Raw genomic sequence first — 21,754 nt, 5'->3', positions numbered from 1 at the left:
TAAATGGATTTTAATAAAACTGGGTGTCTTGAGATCAGCATGGTATCACATTTAAAAGAAACAAAAGGCTGACTCCAAAAGTATTCAAAATATGATGGGTCTTTCTGGAAGTTTCATGCCCTTGTTTCTCCATCCAAAGTCACTGTCATCACTGTAGCTGCTTCATTTTCTATTTCCCTTTTGTTTTCTTCTACTTTTCAAATTCCTGACAGAGTCCATATTCTGTAAACTGTCGCTCTTTTCTTGTCATTTCACCTTCATAGATTTGTCTTCCTCAGTTTTAATCCATAGCCCTTCTGCACTACTTCAATACCTTTAGCTTCCTGCTGTTCTCACTATCTAACTTCTACAGGCAAAACAAGGCTCAATTAATGCTGACCCAGAGTCAAAAAAACTCCTTCTCTTTAGGCAAATGGAGAGAGCTGATGAGTGAAAGTGCTTAAAATAGTTTCTTGTCTTTGTTTTTACTTATATTAGTATCTGTCACAAACAAAGGACTCACAGGTTGAAAATGTCTGTTTCTTTGAGGAAAAACATAGGTAAAGGCATTTACTAAAAATAGCACCTGCGAGTTCCTGTGAAAGAGGAGGTATAGTTGGTGGTCTATTATATTGCAATATCATAAACAAAAGGTTCTACAGTTACTGATTTACACAAAGGAAAATAAACAAACTTAAGCACATATACTCTAGCCAATGTCTAGGTAGATTCTTGATACTCTGGCAAGTAAGAGAGATGAAGATCCAAATAGAATTAGCAAGCTTAAGGATCAAGCAAGAATGTCTCTCAAGGGCTGAAAATATTTGCTCTTTGTTTTCTTCACCTCTTCTCTTTAGCCAAAGAGTGAATAGCCTCAATCTCCGGAATGCCAAACCCCCAGATAGTACTTCAGTTCCTACTCACGCTCACCTCTCAAAGACTTTCATTCTGTATTTATTCTCTCGAGATCTCTCTGTTAGGTTGTCTGTCTACTGAATCCTTCCCATCAATATTATGGGATGTATGTACAACACTACTGTAGTATCTCTGATCTTGTAAAAACCCTGTCTTAACCCCGCATTTTCCTTAAACTATTGCCCCATGATATGGTTTGGTCTGTGTGCCCAACCATATCTCATGTTGAATTACAATCCCCATTGTTGAGGGAGGAAACCGGTGGGAGGTGATTGAATCATGGGGGCGAATATCCTCCTTGCTGTTCTCATGATAGTGAGTTCTTACAAGATCTGGTTGTGTAAAAGTCTGTAGCCCTTCCCCACTCTGTTGTGAAGACATGCTTGCTTCCTCTTTGTCCTTCTGCAATGATTGTAAGTTTCCCGAGGCTTTCCAGCCATGTTTCCTGTACAACATGTGGAACTGTGGTTCAATTAAACCTCTTTTCTTCATAAATTACCCAGCCTCAGGTAATTTTTATAGCAATGTGAGAATGGACTAATAAAGCCCACTTTTCTGTTCTCCCGCTCAGCAAAATGACCTCAAAGATTTGACAGAATCAGTCACTCTTAACTTCTTTATTTACTACCTCACTGGACTTTTCTTCTAATTCTCCTTGCTTGGCTTCTCCTCCTTAACTCTAAAAGTTGAAATAAATCAAAGCTTTATTCTGTGTAGGGTCCAACCCTACGCGGCTCAGTGAGTGTTCTCCCCGTGTGCAGAGATGAGAGATTGTTATAAATAAAGACACAAGACAAAGAAAACAGCTGGGCCTGGAGGACCACTACCATCAAGATACTGACGGAGACCGGTAGTGGCCCCAAACGGTTGGACGCGCTGATATTTATTGCATACGAGACAAGGGGGCAGGGTAAGGAGGGTGAATCTTCTAAGTGATTGACAAGGTGAAGCAAGTCACATGATTACAGGATAGGGGGCCCTTTCCTTTTAGGTAGTGGAAGCAGAGAGAAAAGGCAGCATACATCAGCGTTTTCTTCTCTGTACTTATAAGAAAGATCAACTGTTTCTTCTACTGGTATCTACTATGAACTTCAAAGAGGAACCAGGAGTAAGGGAGGAACATGAAAGTGGACAAGGAGCATGACTATTGAAGCATAGCACCACAGGGAGGGGCTTAGGCCTCCAGATGACTGCGGGCGGGCCTGGATAATATCCAGCCTTCCACAAGAAGCTGATGGAGCAGAGTGTTCCCTGACTCCTCCAAGGAAAGGAAACTCCCTTTCACTGTCTGCTAAGTAACGGGTGCCTTCCCAGACACTGACGTTACCACTTGACCAAGGAGCCCTCAAGCGGCCCTTATGCAGACGTGACAGAAGGTTCACCTCCTGCCTTCTAGGTAACTTCTCACAATGTCCCTTCAGCACCTGACCCTATACCCGACGGTTATTCCTAGGTTATATTAGTAATGCAACAAAGAGTCATATTAATGCAAAGAGTCATATGCATACTAATACATATTGCATTAGTAATGCAACAAAGAGTCATACATATTGCATTAGTAATGCAACAAAGAGTCATAGTAAATGCCTTTACCTATGTTTTTCCTCAAAGAAACAGACATTTTCAACCTGTGAGTCCTTTGTTTGTGACAGATACTAATATAAGTAAAATATAAGCTAATGATTAATAATGTGTATAATAATGATTGATAATTGTTCGTGATCATCTCTATATCTAATTTGCATTATGATTATTCTTACTCTAACTATTTTCTTTGTTACACTGAAACAGTTTGTGCCTTCAGACTCTTGCCTCAGCACGTAAGTAATCCTCTGTCCACAATCCTGGGCCCAATTCTCCTTTCCATCTAACTATACAATGTCCACTGGTTATATCATCTATCTTACTCCCATGACTTTAAACACCATAATTGTGCAAAATGCTTTTTGAAATGCCACAGTAATATACCAAACAACCTTTTTGCCATCTTCATGTGTTTGTCTAAATGACATCTTACATATGGAGCTCTTGATTTTTCCCCTTAAATATGTTCCATATCATTTAGCCTATTCTAATAAAGAGCAAAACCATCCTCTCAGAAATATCCTGCTAACTTTTTTTCTCCCTGCTCCAACCTCTGATCTTTCTGCAATACAATTTCCATAAGGCAGATAAGATGATATTAATATTGTACATAAAATATTATACATAAATATGTATCAGATCATGTAACTCCTCTGCTCTAAAGACTCCAGTGGTCTTTCAAAATTAGAACAAGCTCCAAATTTACCATCCTGGCTTACAATGCAAAGTGATCATCCTCTCCTTATCTCTCTGCCATGAAACTCAAGCCTCTACCTTCCTTGCCCAGCATGCATTTGTGAGTGGGACTCTCTTCAGATTTTTCTCAAAGTTTCTAAACTAAGGCCTGTTTAGGGACTTTAATCAAAATATTACTTCCATATTTGGTCATATATTTTTTTTTTCACAAATTAAAAGAAAGTAGTAATCTTGAAATTGTTGGCATTACCAGAAATCATCAAGTATTTCAAATTCTTTATATTCACATTTACTCAGCCAGGTTGGCATACAGATATGCACAGGTCCTCCCTAAGACCTTCACATGACTAGCTTCTTCTCATCATTCATAGGGCAACTTAAATGTTACCTCTTCAGGAGGCTATAGGAAACTACTCAGTCCCTCTTCATCACATAACTCTTTTAATTTCTCTATGTATCACTTAGTACCAGGCTGATGTTGTTTGTCTATTTGTTTATTGTATGTTTGTCTCTCCTAATTAGAATATGAGCTCTATCAGAAGAGCGTCCTTGACTCTTTTGTTCTTTGTTGTGTTCTCAGGACTGATGCCTGGCCGAGAGCAGGCACTCGATAAATACCATTAATTGTATCATATTGCATTCCTTATGGCATCTAGTGCAATACTTGGCTCATATTTTGAGTTTAACAATAGCTTCAAAATGTTCATGTATTACTGAGTCAAATGTTGTACCCTTTTTTAAGCTAAATATTTAGGCTGCTTTCCCTCCCATTTCTGATTGTGAAAAATAAAGCTACAGAGGTGGAACTTGCAGAGTAGCTATTAAAGGAATTAACTGGGAATTCTGGGTGAATCTCCAAAAGAAAGAGTAGAAAAAGTCTTTAGGAAACTTAAATTTTAGAAAAAAATTTCAATATCACTATTTGAATGGATATAATATATACTATAAAAACTTTCTTCACATCTCCAAAAGATAAAAGTATACACACAAAGTAAAACCAAATGGGTGAGTAGTGATTCCATATACCCATGTTTAGAATGTAAGGTTAACATTTCTTCAAAGATACTCCACTTTTCATTTTTATGTTTCTCATTTCTTTTTATTTGCAACAATTACTTTCCAGAATCACTCTACAGTGATGAAAAATGATATGTGTAGAGAGTAGGCTTTGTTACTGCCATTCTTTTGGTTGTTATTTTCAAGTGGTTTTGTTCTCTATACTGTTATACCTTACTTTGAACTTAGTATTTTATCAGAAACTAAGTTAGTTACAGCCTAAATATTTTTGCAAATATAACAATCTAAATTCATAGCAATGCCTGTACTACTCTCAATTGTGACTGCATAGTTTCTATGGAGAAAGGGTTCCAGGGCACAGTCAAATACAATATGGCTAAATTATTTGTACTAAAATGACACTTCTATAAGAAACAAAATGTTTTTCCTTAGTAGTTTTTTTCTGGGGTAGTTTTCAGTAAACTAAAGATAGTATGGAGGAGGGCACAAAAGCTCCCGTTCTCTTCTCCCCTCCATTACAATATCCTTTTCTGGTCTTTTCAGAGAGGATTTTGTTTCTGGTTTGTTTGACTTCTCGCCTCACCTCACCTCATCTCCCCCTCCCCCCTTTACTCTCCCCTTCCTTCCTTCTTCCCTTCGTTTCTTCCCTCCTTCCTTCTCTTCTCCCTCCGTCCCTCCTTTCCCCACTCCCTGCTTGTTTCCCTCCCTTCCTTCTTTTAATTCAAAACTCAAGGCTGAATTACCAGTTTGTTTAAGAAACCTGAATCAAATATATAATAAACCATACTTTACATGGAGTAACTTCTTGATTTGGTCTTACTTTATATAGTTTACTTTAAATGTAAATTTTTTTCCATAAAATAAATATCAATGATTAATATTGAAATTACTATAATCAACAGAAAGCCCCATGCATTTACAATTCAGAAAAAGTAAGCAAAATTGACTTACAAATGTGTTACCTTTTTAATACTATTGCATATTAAGTGTCAACTATCATTTAGTGAAATCCACGTGTCAGGTGTCAAATGTCTGCAAAACAAATTACTAAGTAGTCAGTGCACCAGGTCAATTTTCCTTCAAAGGAAATGTATTTGACAGTCCTTGCTAAAAAGTGACCTTATAGCATGAAAGGAGAGAAAACACAAACCCTGATGTATATTCACAGAATACAGATAACAGGATTTTATGATACAGCCTGTATATGCAGTAGTTTGCTAAGTTTTAGAATGTTACATTTTTACTACAAATGATTCTCTCAAATATCACTTTGAAGGCCAACGCTTTATTATTATTTATTCTGCCACTCAAATAATGATAAAAGTGAAAGCTAATTCCCAGGATTACATTTATTTTTCTCAGTTATCTGTAATTAAAAACAGTTTTGCTAAGACATTGTAAGAAAACCAGGAAAAATTTAGGCTAAGCAAGAGTTGATTCTGAACATTTAGGGTTTATTTCTTTCTTGGCTATTGTGAATAATACTAAAATGATCAAGGGAGTACACAGATCTCTTTAATAACCTGATTTTATTTTTTTCTGTAAACACCGAGATGTGGAATTGCTGCGTTACATGGTGGTTCTATTTTTAATTTTTTGAGGAAACCCCCCAAACTCTTTTTCATAGCCACAGCACCATTTTACATTTCTACCAGCACTGCTCAAGAGTTTCAGTTTTTCCACAACTTTGCCAATGTTTGTTATTTTCTCCTTTGTTGTGTTGTTTTTGCTTTATAGTGACCATCCTAACAAGCATAAGGTGATATCTTTTTGTGGCTTCGATTTTCATTCCCCTGATGATTAGTGATGTCCAGCATATGTTCATATTTATACCTGTTGGCCATTTGTGTGTTTTCTTTGGAGAAGTATCTATTAAAGTCCCTTACCTATTTTTAAAAATTGGGTTATTTGTTTTTTTGCTATTTAGTTGTAGGAGTTCTTTATTACTTAATGGGTATAATATATCTTATTCCCATGAGAGATCTATTAAAAGCCCTGACTTCACCACTATGCAGTATATCCATGGAACAAAACTACATGTGTACCCCATAAATTTATGGAAATTTAAAATTTGTTTTAAATTTTTTAGATAGTAACCCCTTCTCAGATATATGCTTTACAAATATTCTCTCCCATTCTATAAGTTGCCATTTTATTCTATGGATTGATTCTTTTGCTGTGCAGATACCTAATTTTTTTGCTGTGCAGATACCAATGGAGTATTATTCGGCCATACAAAAGTAAATCCTGTAATGCGCTACAACATGGATAAACCTTGAGGACATTACACTAACTAAAATAAGAAAGTCACAGAAGGGACAAACACTGTGTGATTCCACTTATATGAGAAGCATCTAAGGTAGCCAAAGTCATAGAAGCAGAAAGTATAATTGTGGTTTTTAGTGGCTGAGAGGAAGGAGCCATGAGAAGTTGCTGTTCAATGGGTATAGAGTCACACAAGATGAAAAATCCTAGATATCTGCTATACAAAATTTTACTTACAATTAGCAATACCATACTGTATACTTAAACATTTTTTAAGAGGGCAGGTCTAATGTGTTATTTATCACAATAGAAATGATACGAAAGAAAGTTCAGCCTAAGACAACTCTTTTGTGTAAAGACAAGGAAAGGTATGTTAGTTGGTCACAATCTCTGCATATATCCTACGAGTGCTCTATTTCATAAAAATACGTTTGTAACATATGTACTTTTAACAGAAGCATGCATTGTTATAAGCATACTCAAATACGTGAGTGGAGACGGTGCGCTTTGGAAACCCGTAGCTCTGATTTTAAGAGCATGTGATTTTCACTGGCAATTCATGTTTACCATTATTGTTACATAGAAGTGAATTTTACTCCCTCATTTGTAGCCTCCATTTTGGTATACATGCTCTCAAATGCTGAATGGTCTTTCAGTAAATATTTTACTGCAGCTAATTAGTATTTAAATGCTGGCTCACAGTACCCCTATGACAAAACAAAACACTGGTCAAAATTTCAGTATTTCTCTATTTTTTATCTTAATAAGATAGTCTTAAATGTTGAACTGAGTTTATGTAAGTTAATTTTCTTTGATACATTTGAAAATATTTTAAGAAATTTAATGTTTTTGATGTTTCATAGTTAAAATGATCTGTTAAATAAACTTGCTATTTTGAAGATTCACATTTTAAATATAGCAATGCAATCAATGATTACTGCCATCAGCTTGGGTTTGGATGAAAAGATCAATGACTCAGCAGGAATGCCCATCTGAGCACACATGAGGATTGCTCATTGATTTATGAGGCTCACCTCTGCAGGACCTGTGGCTTCTTACATCTCCAGGCTTAGGCTGCTTCTCACCGTCACATGTGCTCTGTGAGCTGTCTGCTCTCAGCCTCTGCATCAGATTCAGCTATCCAGGGCCATGCTGTGCCTACACTTCAGGGCTAAGCTCCATGCTTGGTGCTTAAAGAAGTTCTCCATTACCTGTGCTTGTCATTACTCTGTGGCAGTTCCTTATTTGACAAGATCATAGGTATTCTGAAACCAACTGCTCCAATATGCGTAGCCCTGCATCACAGTACTGCTACAAACCTAACCACAATTCTAAGACAGTGGTTATGTCTATTATGTCTAGCTACAATTTTTTTTAAAATCACATAGTACTGGACACCAAAAGATGGAGAGCATCAAGTTACCCGACTCTGTGCTGAACATCTTACAACCTAATATGGTAGTTCAGTTATACATTAGTATATAAGATGACACACTTGCCAACAAAATTCCATTTATGGAATTGATTTAAAATTTTCAGTCAGCTTTTTTGTATCTCTGCCATTTAAAATATGCAAATGAGCACTTTGTTCAAAATGCATTATTTTTCCATCTATTTTTATTATTATAGAAACATAAATATGTTGGCAATGCTCTCTACTAGACTAGTCAACTATGAAGAAATTTAATGGCATTTTAATGTGATTTAAATGTAATCAATAATTTCATCTTCCTGCCTATGTTTTTATTGGTTTGATCAGAGTTCTTCGATATCCCCCACTCCTTTCTTTTAAGTAATTGGTTCATATACATGAAGGAGAATTTACTTTCTAGGGCACTTAATCCATAGTGGTTTCCAATTGTAAAATTTTAATTAAGGCTCTGGATGCTGATTGAGTTGTGCTGCATTTTAAATTCTCTAATGGAATTCTTTAAACTTGTCATTTTCAGATGCTTTTTTAATTTTAACATTTCCAGCTGATCAATAAAATATTTGCACCATATTGACTGCTATGAAGGTATCCCATGGCATGTAAAAAACTGAAAGTCTGAATTTCAATGATTTCAAAAATAAATTTTTATTTTCCCTCTTGTGAAAATAATAAACTCAGAGCCGGTTTATCTATACTGTTTTATTTCTGTGTTTTTTTTTTTTTTTTCCTACATTCAATTCTACTTCAGGTTCATGAAAGAAAATAAGAAAAAATCTAAATTCAATTTAAAAAATTTAAAAACTGAGACTTCTAAGTGTCCTTAAAGAAATTCACTAAGTTTTTGGAAAAAAAAAAAAAAAAAAAAAGTAAAAGTATTCCTAATTAATTATTTTTTGTTGAAGTTAATGGCCATTGACCCATATGTTTTTATAAATCATTGCATATTCAAATTTTGAAAATGTCTTTATGAGAAAATTGACTTAAAACAAGGGAAAACAGTTAACAAAATGCTGCTAAGAGTGGAAACTAGAAACTAAACATGTAGATATCATTTGATGAAAACATTAACTCCAAAAACTAAACTACATGCACACACACAGACACAGACACAGACACACACACACACACACACACACACACACACACACACACACACACACTGCGTTCTTTTCCTTGAACCATTTGGTTAAATAAGAATGGCTTGTTCTTTTTGCAAACCATTTTTCTACTTTTTAATATGCACTTTTTCATAAAAATCAAGCCCGCTGGTCGGGGGAGGTGGCTTATGCCTCTAATCCCACCACACTTTGGGAGGCTGGTGTGGGCAGATCACAAAGAGATCAAGACCATCCTGGCCAACATGGTGAAACACCGTCTCTACTAAAAATATACAAATTAGCTGGGTGTGGTGGTATGTGCCTGTAGTCGCAGCTACTCAGGAGACTGAGGCAGGAGAATCACTTGAACCTGGGAGGCAGTGGTTGCAGTGAGCCGAGGTTGCGCCACTGCACTCCAGCCTAGTGACAGAGCGAGACTCCATCTCCAAAAAACAAAAAAACAAAAATCCCCAAAAAACCAAAGAAAAACCAAGCCTGCCAAGGTTGACTTCTGGTTATGATCAACAAGGTAAACCAGCTCTTCTGATACAAAACACCTAGAGGTTGAATACAATCACAAACAAATTTATAGATGATCTGAGAAACTCAGACCAGCTCAGAAGAATGTATCAGAAATTCTCAAGAGGCTCCTTCTACCACCATTTTTGCTATTTCACAAGACACACAGGAATCTGTGTGTGAAGGCAAAATAATAAGCAAGTCTGGAAGCTGGGGTTGCCCTTTGGGTTGCTACCAAATACAGGAAATTAAATTTTGGATATTAACAGCATATAGAGATTATGACCATGGGCCTTGGCCTAATAAATTAAGACAGATAACCTTAAATCCACACATAAAACTGGGACTCTTAAAAAGTATACCCTACCTGGGTGTGGGATTTACACACACACACACACACACACACACAGACACACATTTTCTGAAAAGGAAAGCAACCATCTATTTGAAACAGCTGACCAGGAAACATTTGATTTTATCCTCAGGCTCTATGTGTGGTAAAAATAAATAACCAAAACTACGACAATAATAATTTCCCCTAAGAAGTTGTGAGAGAAGCCTGGTCTCACAATATTTCTTGATTTGATATAATATTACCATCGTAATTGGGGCATTCCATGTTGGTAGATTAAATTTGAATATACCTAGGTGTAGTAACCCCATTCCACACCATGCCTATAGAAACCAACTGAATCTGCACTCTTGTCTGCTCAAGACTTCTATCGAATGGGTTAGCAAAATAAGAGCCAAAAAAATATATCCAAGCACAACAGTGAAGAAATTCCACTAAGCTGTAGTAATAATAATGACGATGATGATAAAAAACAATCAAGATAGAGTCTCCAAAGCATTTTAGATACTGAAATATTTAAAAACAGGGTGTAGGAAGGGCGGGTTGGTTCACACCTTTACCTGTAATCCCACCTACTTAGGAGGCTGAGGCAGGAGAATTGCTTGAACCTGGGAGGAAGAGGTTTCAGTGAGCCGAGGCTGCACCATTGCACTCCAGCCTGGAGGACAAGAGCAAGACTTTGTCTCAAAACAAACAAATAAACAAACAAAAAACAGGATGTAACATTTATGTACATAATGTTGTTTTGAAAAATATTTAAATTAAAAAAACAAGAGACAAAAAGCAGAAACAGTGGAATGAAGAATCTGTGGCCTGCAAGATAAACTTTAAAGAAATAGCACAAAAGACAAGGAAAGGCAAAAAAATTGAAGGAGTTTTATGGCATCAAGAGACAAATAGAAAAATGTAAATTCTTAAAACAGAAATCTAAATGAAGCACATAAAGTTAATGTAAGTGGAAAAATACTATGAGGCAATGATTGATCATTTGCAGAAATTATGAAAATTAAGATTAAAACACTATGTATACTAAGCATAATAAGTAAGAAGAAATTATTTTGATATAAGGAGAAAGGGGTGCATTTCCTCATTCATAGGTGGCATCTTTTCACTTCGTTCTCACATACTGAAAACGGCAAAGCAGCTCCAAAGGCCACACCTTCAAGTACAGTTGGGGCTTGCATGCAATAGATTTTGGGAGAGACACAAACATTCAGACCGTAGCAGTGTTCAAATATGAGTTCTTCCAACTTACTGGATTCATCCATGAGCACACCTCTACATACACTGCAATCCTCATTCAGATGTCCAAGAAAATTTTCCTAACGCTATTCACTCCCGTTAACACTTGCCTGGCCACTGAGCCAGTCACACATGGATTTTCCCTAGTTCTTATATTCTGAGTTTATTATTTCCTCTGGTTCCTTATAACTAAATAGACATGTTATCTCCTTCAACTCTATATTCATCTAAATTTAGCTATCATTTTTTCCCTTTCTCTTGATAATTGAATTCCTCAAGAGATTTCATTTACTGTATCTACCTCAATCCTCACTGACATTTTAAAAATAATAATATACTGTTAATTATAAAAAATAAGGAAATCCATTTCTAGAATCTTTTTATTGGTGCCTCGTGATCAGCATAAATATTTGGAGATTCATTCTCATTGCTGTGCATAATAATAATTTATTGTTTTATTGCTAAATTCTCAGCTAATACTCTTTGTTTTATTATTTTAGTGGTCACTTGGGGATTTATAGTATTCATCTTTAACCTATCACAGACTAAATTCACTTGAAGTTTATACATTATACGGTTTCACATAAAATGTGTGTCTTATAATAGCATATTTTCATTTTTCTCACCTTGACCACACTTGTGCTATTGATGCTACTTGCATGTGTTATAAACTCACTATATTGAAATTATTTTTATTTAATCATTAGTTATATTTTAAGAAAATTTGAATCATAAGAAAAAGTAATATCTTTGCCTATTTTTAAGTGTTTTTTTGTTTCTTTGTGTAGATCTAGATTTCCATTTCCATTTGGGATAATTTTCTGTCTTCTTGAAGAACTTCTTTTAAATTTTTTCTTTTTTTTTTTTTTTTTTTTTTGAAGTTCAGAGGTCTCCAGGTTATAAATTCTTCATCTTTTTTTTTTTTTTTTTCTTTCTTTTCTTAGAGTCTCGCCCTGTTGCCCCGGCTGAAGTGCAGTGGTGCTATCTCGGCTCACTGCAACCTTTGCCTCCTGGGTTCAAGCGATTCTCCTGCCTCAGCCTCCTGAGTAGCTGGGATTACAGGCGTCTGCCATGAGGCCCTGCAACTTTTTGTATTTTTAGTGGAGACAGGGTTTCACCATGTTGGCCAGGCTGGCCTTGAAATCCTGACCTCAGGGGGTCTGCCCGTCTCGGCCTCCCAAAGTGCTGTGATTACAGGCGTGAGTCACCGCGCCTGGCCTCTTCATCTTTTTTATGCCTGAAAACACTTTATTTGGCCAGCTTGTAATTTTGTTTCTGCTGCTTACCAGCTATGGGACCTTGATCAATTTCTCTAGGACTAATTTTCTTCAGGCATAACATAGAGATAATGCATATTTCAAAGAATTGTCTTGAAAATTAAGTTAATTAGTGCATGCAAATAATTTATAATAGAGCTTGACATAGAGTAAACTCTCAATAAATATTTTAAATTATGGGTGTTTCTAGAGACAAGCAATAGCAATTTTAGCAATTCTGATTGATCACATTATGATGTTTGCTGGTCACTTGAAGGAAGTCTAGGAAGAGAAATTTCCAGGGTTGCTTTTGCAACTCAATGATAACAGGGTAAATGTTGACATCCCGGTGATTTTTATCTCCCAGGTGACACAAAATGATCTCCATATATTACATTTTCAAAGCAGTTTTCAAACATATAAAGGAAGAAGAGATAGCAAAGTAAGACCTCTTTTACGCTCCTGTCCCTTTAGGTAAAAGGCGGAATTTTTTTCCTGGCATCCTCCTAGTAGACCTGCTCCAACATGACACTGAAAGGAAGCTTGTCATATTACCACCATTAACTGCACGCGATTAAAGTGAGTATATTCTTCAGGGAAAGGGATGATGATGAACCCATCATAATAAATCCCCTGGGATTGGCCACAATAGTGCCTGTATAAAACTGGAGATACATTCATAAAGCAGAAGGAGGGGTAGCTAATAAATAAATAACTTGGAAAAAGATCCAGCTCTGAAGCATTTATATTAATTTTAGATTTACATTTTTTCTTGCAGACTCTATTACAATTATGCAAGGCAATTTTTTATTCATTTCTACTAGCAGAAAGAAGTGTTGCTTGTTAATGTTGATGGAAAACGGTTTCAAAGAATATGGAAATAGGCTTAGGATGTGATGGAAAATCTGATTGTACATTTTTTCTTTATGAAATTACTACTCTTCTTGTTGCAAATTCTATTTGAAGAGAATCACTTTTGGCAAGAAGCATCTTCATTGAATCACAGGCAGCTGTGAACCTGACAATTAACTGATGTTTCTCTGATTGAATATGTGGAGCAATGTCACATATCCCACCATGAATAACTTCAGGTGAAATATGTTATACATTAATCACCTTGTTTTTCTTTAAAAAGATGGTCATTTTCAATAGAATCAGTGTATCATTTCTTCTTTTGGTTTTAGCAATCTCTCTGGAGCAAATAGCAAAATATCTTCCCCACCATTATGTTCATAGTCATCCCAATGGTTTCCGTTTTCTCATGTGATTATAAGTAAAAACAACAACAACAAAACACAGATACATATATGGATATGGACACACAAAATATCAGCATCTTCTCATTTATTTATTCAAAAATCATTTATAGAATACTTCATTTCTCAATTATTGAAGTGGCATGATAAAAAACAAACTCTCCTTGCTGGCAAAAATGGTAAGTTTTAGATATGTAATAGACGAGTGTGCCAGTGAAAGTTTTCCAATAATTATTATCCCATGTTTTCTTACTCAACACAGATGTTTAGGCACATTGTCACCAGGCACATTGTCACCAGACTTTGGAACTGAATTGGCCCAGAATTCTCTCATTTGAGTGCAGGGATACCAGACTGTACCTCATTGCATCACCAGGTTTTGGGAAGAAAAGAAACACAACCTTGAGTTAGCTTTCTTCCACCTACTGACAATTTTGGCAATCATAGGGTGAAGAAGGCAGAACTAAAGGATAAGTGCAAACCTAGCTGAATACTTTAATCATTAACATCCCTAGCAGCTGCTAGTGAATGAGCGCTTCAGGACCCAAAGTGTGGAATACCACAGGGTATTACCTCTGAGCTGTCACTTTAGCTATGACATTATTAGCTGCTAAATCAGTCTCTCATTCTAACAGCTTCTGGGAAGTGTGGCATGTGATAGTATCATTGTCATACATCCACAGCTGTACTGAATGAACGGTAAAGAGGTGAGTTTTTTGTTTGTTTGTTTCCTGTACCTCATGTTTGATCCTCAATGTTGGAGGTGGGACCTAATGGGAGGTGTTTTGGCTGATCTGTCAAGAATAGATGAATGACCTCCCTGAGGAAGGGGCTGGAGTTAATTCTCACTCTGTTAGTTTCCATGAGAGCTGGATGTTAAAAAGAACCTGGCACCTCTCCCCTCTCTCTTGCTTCCTCTCTTGCCATGTGATCTCTGCACATGCTAACTCTCCTCCTTTCACCAGGAGAAGAAGCTTCCTGAGGCCCTTACCAGATGCAGATGTTGATGCCATGCTTCTTGTACAGCCTGCAAGACTATGAACCAAATAAACCTCTTTTCTTTTTAAATCATCCAGCCTCAAGTATTTCCTTATAGCAACACTAAATAGACCAAGACCTAAAATTAGCACAGAGAAGTAGGGTGTTGCTATAAGGATCTCTGAAAATGCAGAAGTAGCTTTGGAACTGAGTAAGTGGCAATGTTTGGAAGAGTTTGGAGAGCTAGAGGGCTCAGAAGAAAAACAGATGAGAGAAAGTCTGTAAATCATTTGAGATTGGGTAAGTCTTTGTGATCAAAATGCTGATAGAAATATTAACAGTAAAGACCATGCTGAGAGGTCTCAGATGGAAATGAGAAAGTTATTGGGAACTGGAGCAAAGTTCATCCTTGTTATGCTGTAGGAAAAAAATAAAAATTAAAAAATATATTAAAAAAAATCAACTTTATTGCCTTTTGTCCATGCCCTAGAGCTTTGTGGAAGGCTGAACTTAATAGTGATGACCTAGGGTATCTGAGGAACCACTTTCTCTTTTCTATTGCATGGCCAGGTTGTTAATTTTAGTGTGTTTGTTTTGCCATAAAGGAATACCTGAGCCTGGGTAATGTATAAAGAAAAGAGGTTTATTTGACCTATGGTTAGGCAGACTGTAGAAAGAAGTAGGTGTCAGCATCTGCTTCTACTAAGGGCTTCAGGCACTTTCAACTAATTCAAGGGTGCTGCAGAGCAATCACTTGCTAGAGAGATTTGCATGACGAAAAGGGAGCCAGATGCTCAGAGTCAAAATGATCAATAAAAGTTTCCAAAAGTATTTCAGAAATATTCAGTTCTTTCTCTCCCATCACAGGCCCTCTGGCTTAGAAAGATAGAATGGTTTCAGGGGCAGGACTCAGGTGCCGCTGCCCTGCTCTGCCTCAGGATGCTGCACCTTATGCCCCCACTACTCAGGCTTCAGCCTCAGCTCAAATAGCCCCAGGTACATTTTGGGCACTGCTCCAAAGAACAAAAGCAGTAAGTCTTGGCAGCCATGTGGTGTTGTCTGCAGAGCTGCACAGAATGCAAGAGTGATGGAAGTATGGTGACTTCCACTGAGATTTCAGAGGATGTATTGGAATGCATAGGTGCCCAGGCAGTAGCCTGCCAGAAGAGAAGAGCCTCTTCAGAAATCCTCTACTACAGCAGTACCTAGTAAAGCCCAGGAAGCAAGTTATTTTGAAACTTTAAATTTAATGTCTGCCTTGCTGGGTTTGGGGCTTGCATCAGGCTTATTACTCCTTTCTTTTGGCCAACTTCTCGTTTTTAGGATGGGAATGTCTACCCAATGCCTGTTCAACCATTACATCTTGAAGTAACTAATATGTTTTTGATTTTACAGGTTCATGACTAAATTGCCTTGAGTCTCAAATTTTGGATTTTGGACTTTTTTGAATTGATGATGGAACAAACAAGACTTTTGGAGACTATTGCAAAGGGATGATTGTATGCTTCAACGTGAGAAGGACATTAATTTTGGAGGGCTAGAGCCAAATGCTATAGTCGATATGTTTTATTCTTAGATTTTGTGTTGAAATTTGATCCCCAATGTAAGAGACGGGGCCTATTGTGAGTTCTTTGGGTCATGGGGGCAGATTCCTCAAAAGTAGATTAATGCCCCTCCTTGTGGAGGATGGTGGGATTGAAAGTATTCTCACTCTTAGTTTTCATGAGGGCTGGCTGTTAAAACACAGCCTGGCCCCTCCCTCCCCTCTCCCCTGCTTCCTCTCTCACCATGTGGTCTCTGCACATAATTGTTCCCCTCCACCTTGCACCATGAGTTGAAGTTGCCGGAAGCCCTCACCAGAAGCAGACGTTGGCAGCTCCTTCTTGTACAGCCTGCAGAACCATAAACCAAAGAAACCTCTTTCTTGATACATTACCCAGCTTCAGATATTCCTTTATAACAATACCAAATATACTGAGACAGTAGGTCTCCTGCCTGCTTCAGTGAAGAGTTTAACAGAATCCATGCTGGGGGCTCAAATACTCTGTACAACTACTAGGATATTGGTGCTGAAGCACTAGGAACAGGAAAGAAAGGCAAAACTACATTTGAAATATGAGTTGATTTTAACCAAGAAGTAGCATCGTCCCATCCAGGTTGGGAGGAGCCAAATGAAGAGAATTTGCTGAGTCTAATTTTTTCCCCTAGGGAATACAAAAAAGTTCAGTCAATGGTAATTTGATGCCAAATATTTCTAGTCAAGTGTTACAAAATAACACCATAATGGCAGTAATCACTGAGAGCAATCTTTTGGGGGGATGGGCTTCTTGAGGAGCTGGCAATCTAACAGGAAGCCAGTAGGACTGAGCCCTTCAGTTAAATATCTGGGTCACAGATGAAGCTGCTACAGAATGTGACTTATTTTATTTTATGCCTTAAAAATATATCAAACAATCACAACAAGAGTTCAAGTCAGCAAAGTTTGTAAAAGGAGCATCAGCATCAAATTTTATGTCATTCATATCCATCCAGAAAAATATTCAGTCTTGAGATTATTCTACATTGGGACCAGGTAGAGGAGATTGGGACATGGAGTTTCGCTTTGTGTCCGCAGAGCTAAATTTAACAACAACAAAGTATTTTCTCTTTTTCTAATACATATTATTTAGTGTCATAATTCAAGATAAACAAAAACGAATGTGAGGGAGTGGTAAAGGGAAATTAATGAGCTTATTGCTTATTTCTTTTATTTTAAATTTGTTAATGCTGGCTCAAAAAAATCATCTGCAATGGTGAGTCAAAAAATTGAAAGAGAACAGTTGGAATCTGCTGGGCTTGGTAAGAGAAAAAAAGACATGTGTAATAAAGTAGAAAAATAGCCAAAAGATGATGTGTCAGATAGGCATATGTCATCTAGCTACCATTTATTTAGCTAGGCATTAAAGAAACTTGCAAAAAACATAGAACAAGCCTACTCTTTCAATTATTTTGTTTTGTTTTTGATAAGATAGTTATTTTATGTCAAACTGTGTTTTGTTAATACGTAATGGGTTTATTCTTATTTATTATTTTAATATTTATTTTTTAATATCACAGTTTTAATTTCTGCTATGATAAATACTGACAGATATAACCTAAGAATAAGAAAAAAAGCTACTTGTACTCCTTGATAATGTTTAAGTTTAAAAGTATTTTTAGACAAAAATGTTTGAAAATCACTGGCCTAGAAGAAAGCAAACATTTGGACTTTGCTGCTTTAACTGTTTACAGAAAGATGGAAAAGTAGAGAAATTTAGAAATTGTCAAGTGCATGGTTTAAGTAATGGACAAGGGGATCTATGCCAAAAACTACAAAGATGAAAAAATAGGATGAAACTGTAGTGATCATGGAGTGAAAAGGGACTAGAGGTCCCAGTGATGTTGAAGGGCCGAATATAATGTGAACCCTGAGGTCTGTAGGTTGGTATTAGAGAGTGACAGATTTGACTATTCTACTTTGCGGCTTCCACGTCTCCTGCATGGAAGGATTAGGGCTGGGAGGTGCAGTGGAAGTTCAAGACACTGAAAATGAAGCAGAGGAGTAAGGATATTGGATGGTTGTTTATTGAACTATTGAAGACCCTCCTGATGAAGCTATAGCTTGGGTAATGGTTCCAGAGAAAAGGAAGGCAGTGAGATCTTCAATATGTGAAGAGAACAAAAGGAGGCCAGCAAATCAGCGGAAAGTATGGGGACAGAAAACAGCAAAAAGTGAGAGGAGTCAAAACACATCTGCTTTTAGAAGTAATAATTTCATTCATGATTCTTTTTTTCATGGGTTGGAAAATAATAAAGAGTGTCCACTGCAAAGTGCTAAAGAAGATATGGTGGCCTCAGAGAAGATAGGTGTCTCCAGGAAAGTGTCTGGAGAGTTATGAGGAAATAAGAATGCTTACAGGGTTTGGATAAAGGAGAACTAGTGAGCTCCTTGGTAAGGAACGGGGATTTCATGGAGCATCATGAAACAGATGTGGGTAGATAAGGATGAATGGCAATTACAGTCAGAAAAAAGGAAACATAGACTTATACATAAAAAATTCCATGACAGGAGAGATAGCTGAAGACATTTACAGTTTGGAGATTGACAGAGCATCATATAAATATGAATCTAGTGGGCTGTGTTAGACACCAAGACTATTATTCAAATTATTCTCACCATTTGCCCTCTCATTCCCACATATTACAAAATAAAAACATCACTTCCTCCAATATTCTTCCTTCTTTACCCCTTAATGCCTCTTTGACCCTTTTCCCCATAATAGTAGTTTGAGGTTTTCCATATTGTTGCATGCATCTTCCTGGTAAACATGGCACTTTCATCTGAATAACCAACTTACATGATCCATAGAATCCAGAATCTTAGAATTCATGTGAATTAAATTCATTCAAATTAATCCTAAGAAGGGGTGGATTTGAGGAGGGGATATCAAACACAAATCATAACCTCAAAAGAATTAGAAATTGCATAAATTTTCTCTTTAGATCACCTACAGAATGAAAGCAATATGTTGAATTTGATTTCCTCTACTTAGAAAGCTGAATTACCTTTGATCAGTAAATCACAGAGATAGATTTAGAGCAAATGCCATTATTCTACAAGTTACAACACTTTTAAGAAAACACTGAACAAATACTACCAGAAAACATTTGAAAAAGTTCACAAGTAATTAAAATATATTTTTCAGCCAAATAGACCTTTTATGTGCACATATTCAACATTATAAAATTCATTTTTTATAAAATATTTTCTAATTTTGACTAGTGAAATCATTTGTACAAGTTTTTAAATAAAATTTATACAAGTGTCAACAAGTAATTATATGGCATCTATACAATAAGTAACAATTTGCCCTAACCATTCTCTGTTAGATGTGGATTTGTTAGCGAAGCTCTTAGGGAAACATCTTTTCTCTTGAGTAAGTAAATTACCCCTTTGATCTCTAATTTATTTACCTAGTTCTTAATTTTATGAAATTGATACATTTTATGGTGATGTTCACGTATTTGATTCATTCAGTGACAATTTGTTGATCTATTGTGAGTTCCTGGGATACAGAGGTTTAGCTGAGGCAAACTTTGGGATTTATTCTAGACAGATATGGCATGAGGTCATGGAAGTGAACTGCCAAAGCAAGATATAGCTCACCACAGGGGTACACACAAAGAGGCACTTCAAAACAGGAGAGTCCTGAAAAATTTGGACAGAGGAAATAGTACACCGTTTTGTTTTGAGAGTCCAGCAAGGATTTTCTAAGACACACCAAAAATTCTCTTCTATCCATTTCCTTAAAGGAAATGGTTTCAAAAAATGTAATAAAGGTCCATCAATCTCTTGTCTTTTAAAGTTAAATGCTTAGAAACATGCATATTTATAATGACACTAATTGTATTGAACTCTAATTTTACAGTTGTTTCAGAATTGCCAATTAAGTGATTTTCTTATATAGTTTATAAAATCTGAGTGAGGTAGGTCATATTGGAGCCTTAATGTGCATAATACTGTTCTAATGATGTCTTGTAAGCATTGCAGAGTAGTGATACAAGTAAAGATTACTTAAAGATTAACTGTTTGTCATAAAACATTATTTTTTCATTTGAACCATTATAGATAATCGTTTATATAGCAATTCCAGGGAACCATTATTTGAATCTAAATTTTTATTTAATTTATTAAGTTGCTTTAAAACATTCCACCAAGCAAAACTCATCATCCCAACTTTTGTAAGTTCTTTATATGTTTATTTTCTGCCAAGGTAAAAACTAAACGAAATAAAATTGGTTTCTTTATTTTAGAAAATATTTGTAATTCACCTATAACTTACATTTGCTGTGAAACTTTAAAGCTAAAATTTATAACTGAGAGTGAGAGTGAGAGAGCATCCATGTATGAGCATGAGAGAGAGAGAGAGAAAGAGAGAAAGGGAGGCATTAAGTGAACCGAGAAGAAGGGGGCCTATAGTGATTTTATTATCTTACATTTTCTTTGCATTTTACAATGTAAAATCAATCAGCAATTTAGCAGTTCATAAAAGACTTTGATAACCCATGGACAGCAAAATGATTGTCATACAATGGAAGAAATATACACATGGCCAGAAGTGGACATGGAGAAAACAATTTAAACAACACATTTTCTGGCTGTTGATTTTTTACTTGACCTTATGAGTATTGGTTAATTTGCGCTTTAGTGTTGAAACACTATACATCCAGTACCAAACAAACAAAAAAACAAACCTTGTCTTTTCAACTCTATAAAGCTCAAGTTAAGCTAATTTAAATTTTTAGGCTATTTCTACAGTGCTACATTTTATTTCTTGGTAATGCAAATAGTGGTAAGTTATGTTATTTTTATGTCATGAATTTCTACATAACGCCTGAGACTTACAAATATGACACATTAGTGATGTTAAATAAACAGAATTGATAAAGCAATGTTTTCCTCATCTAAATACTATTAAAGAATGACAGGTAGTAAGTTAGAGAGATTTGAAAATTGTTTCAGTTTCATTGACTTAATTCCTCAGTTTTAAGAAGAATCCCTCCATAATCTTTGACTGCTATCAAAGACAAAATTCTAATTATCACACTTTGCTAAATTTTTCTGTATATTTTAATTTTTAACTACTTGGGATAATGTATTGGTGGTCAGATATGCCATTGCTATGGTCCTTCACATTTAAGAAACTCATTCAACAAAATAAGTCCCCTTCTTCAAGGACTAGCATGAACTGTAGTGAGTCATGCATCTTCACTATTTCTCCAGTCATGTGTTGTACTAATACATCATTTCTGAAAGCTGTCTCTTTAATGATATATTAATGTAATACATCATCAGGCTGAGGGAGAAAAAGATGGATTGCTTAAAATATGGTGTCCTCCATAGAGCAAAAGATTTTTAGAGAAGATTAATTTTAATTAGAGAAGGAAAGAAGCCTACCTTTAGCAAATTATATTAGCTCTACTCAGTCAATATCTGTATCTCTTCACCTAATTTGAAGATTACACTTAATCTATTTTATTTTGAAACAATACATGATGATTTTTGCTAGTTGCATTTGAAATATAGTCTTTTATGATTTTTAGTTGTTATATTCATAAGGCCTCTCCTCAACTAAAGTAGTTTTAAC

This window comes from Rhinopithecus roxellana, chromosome 1, assembly GCF_007565055.1.
Source record: "Rhinopithecus roxellana isolate Shanxi Qingling chromosome 1, ASM756505v1, whole genome shotgun sequence".
NCBI lineage: Eukaryota > Metazoa > Chordata > Mammalia > Primates > Cercopithecidae > Rhinopithecus > Rhinopithecus roxellana.
The sequence above is the reverse complement of the archived record's forward strand: the minus strand, read 5'-3'. Positions refer to the sequence as shown.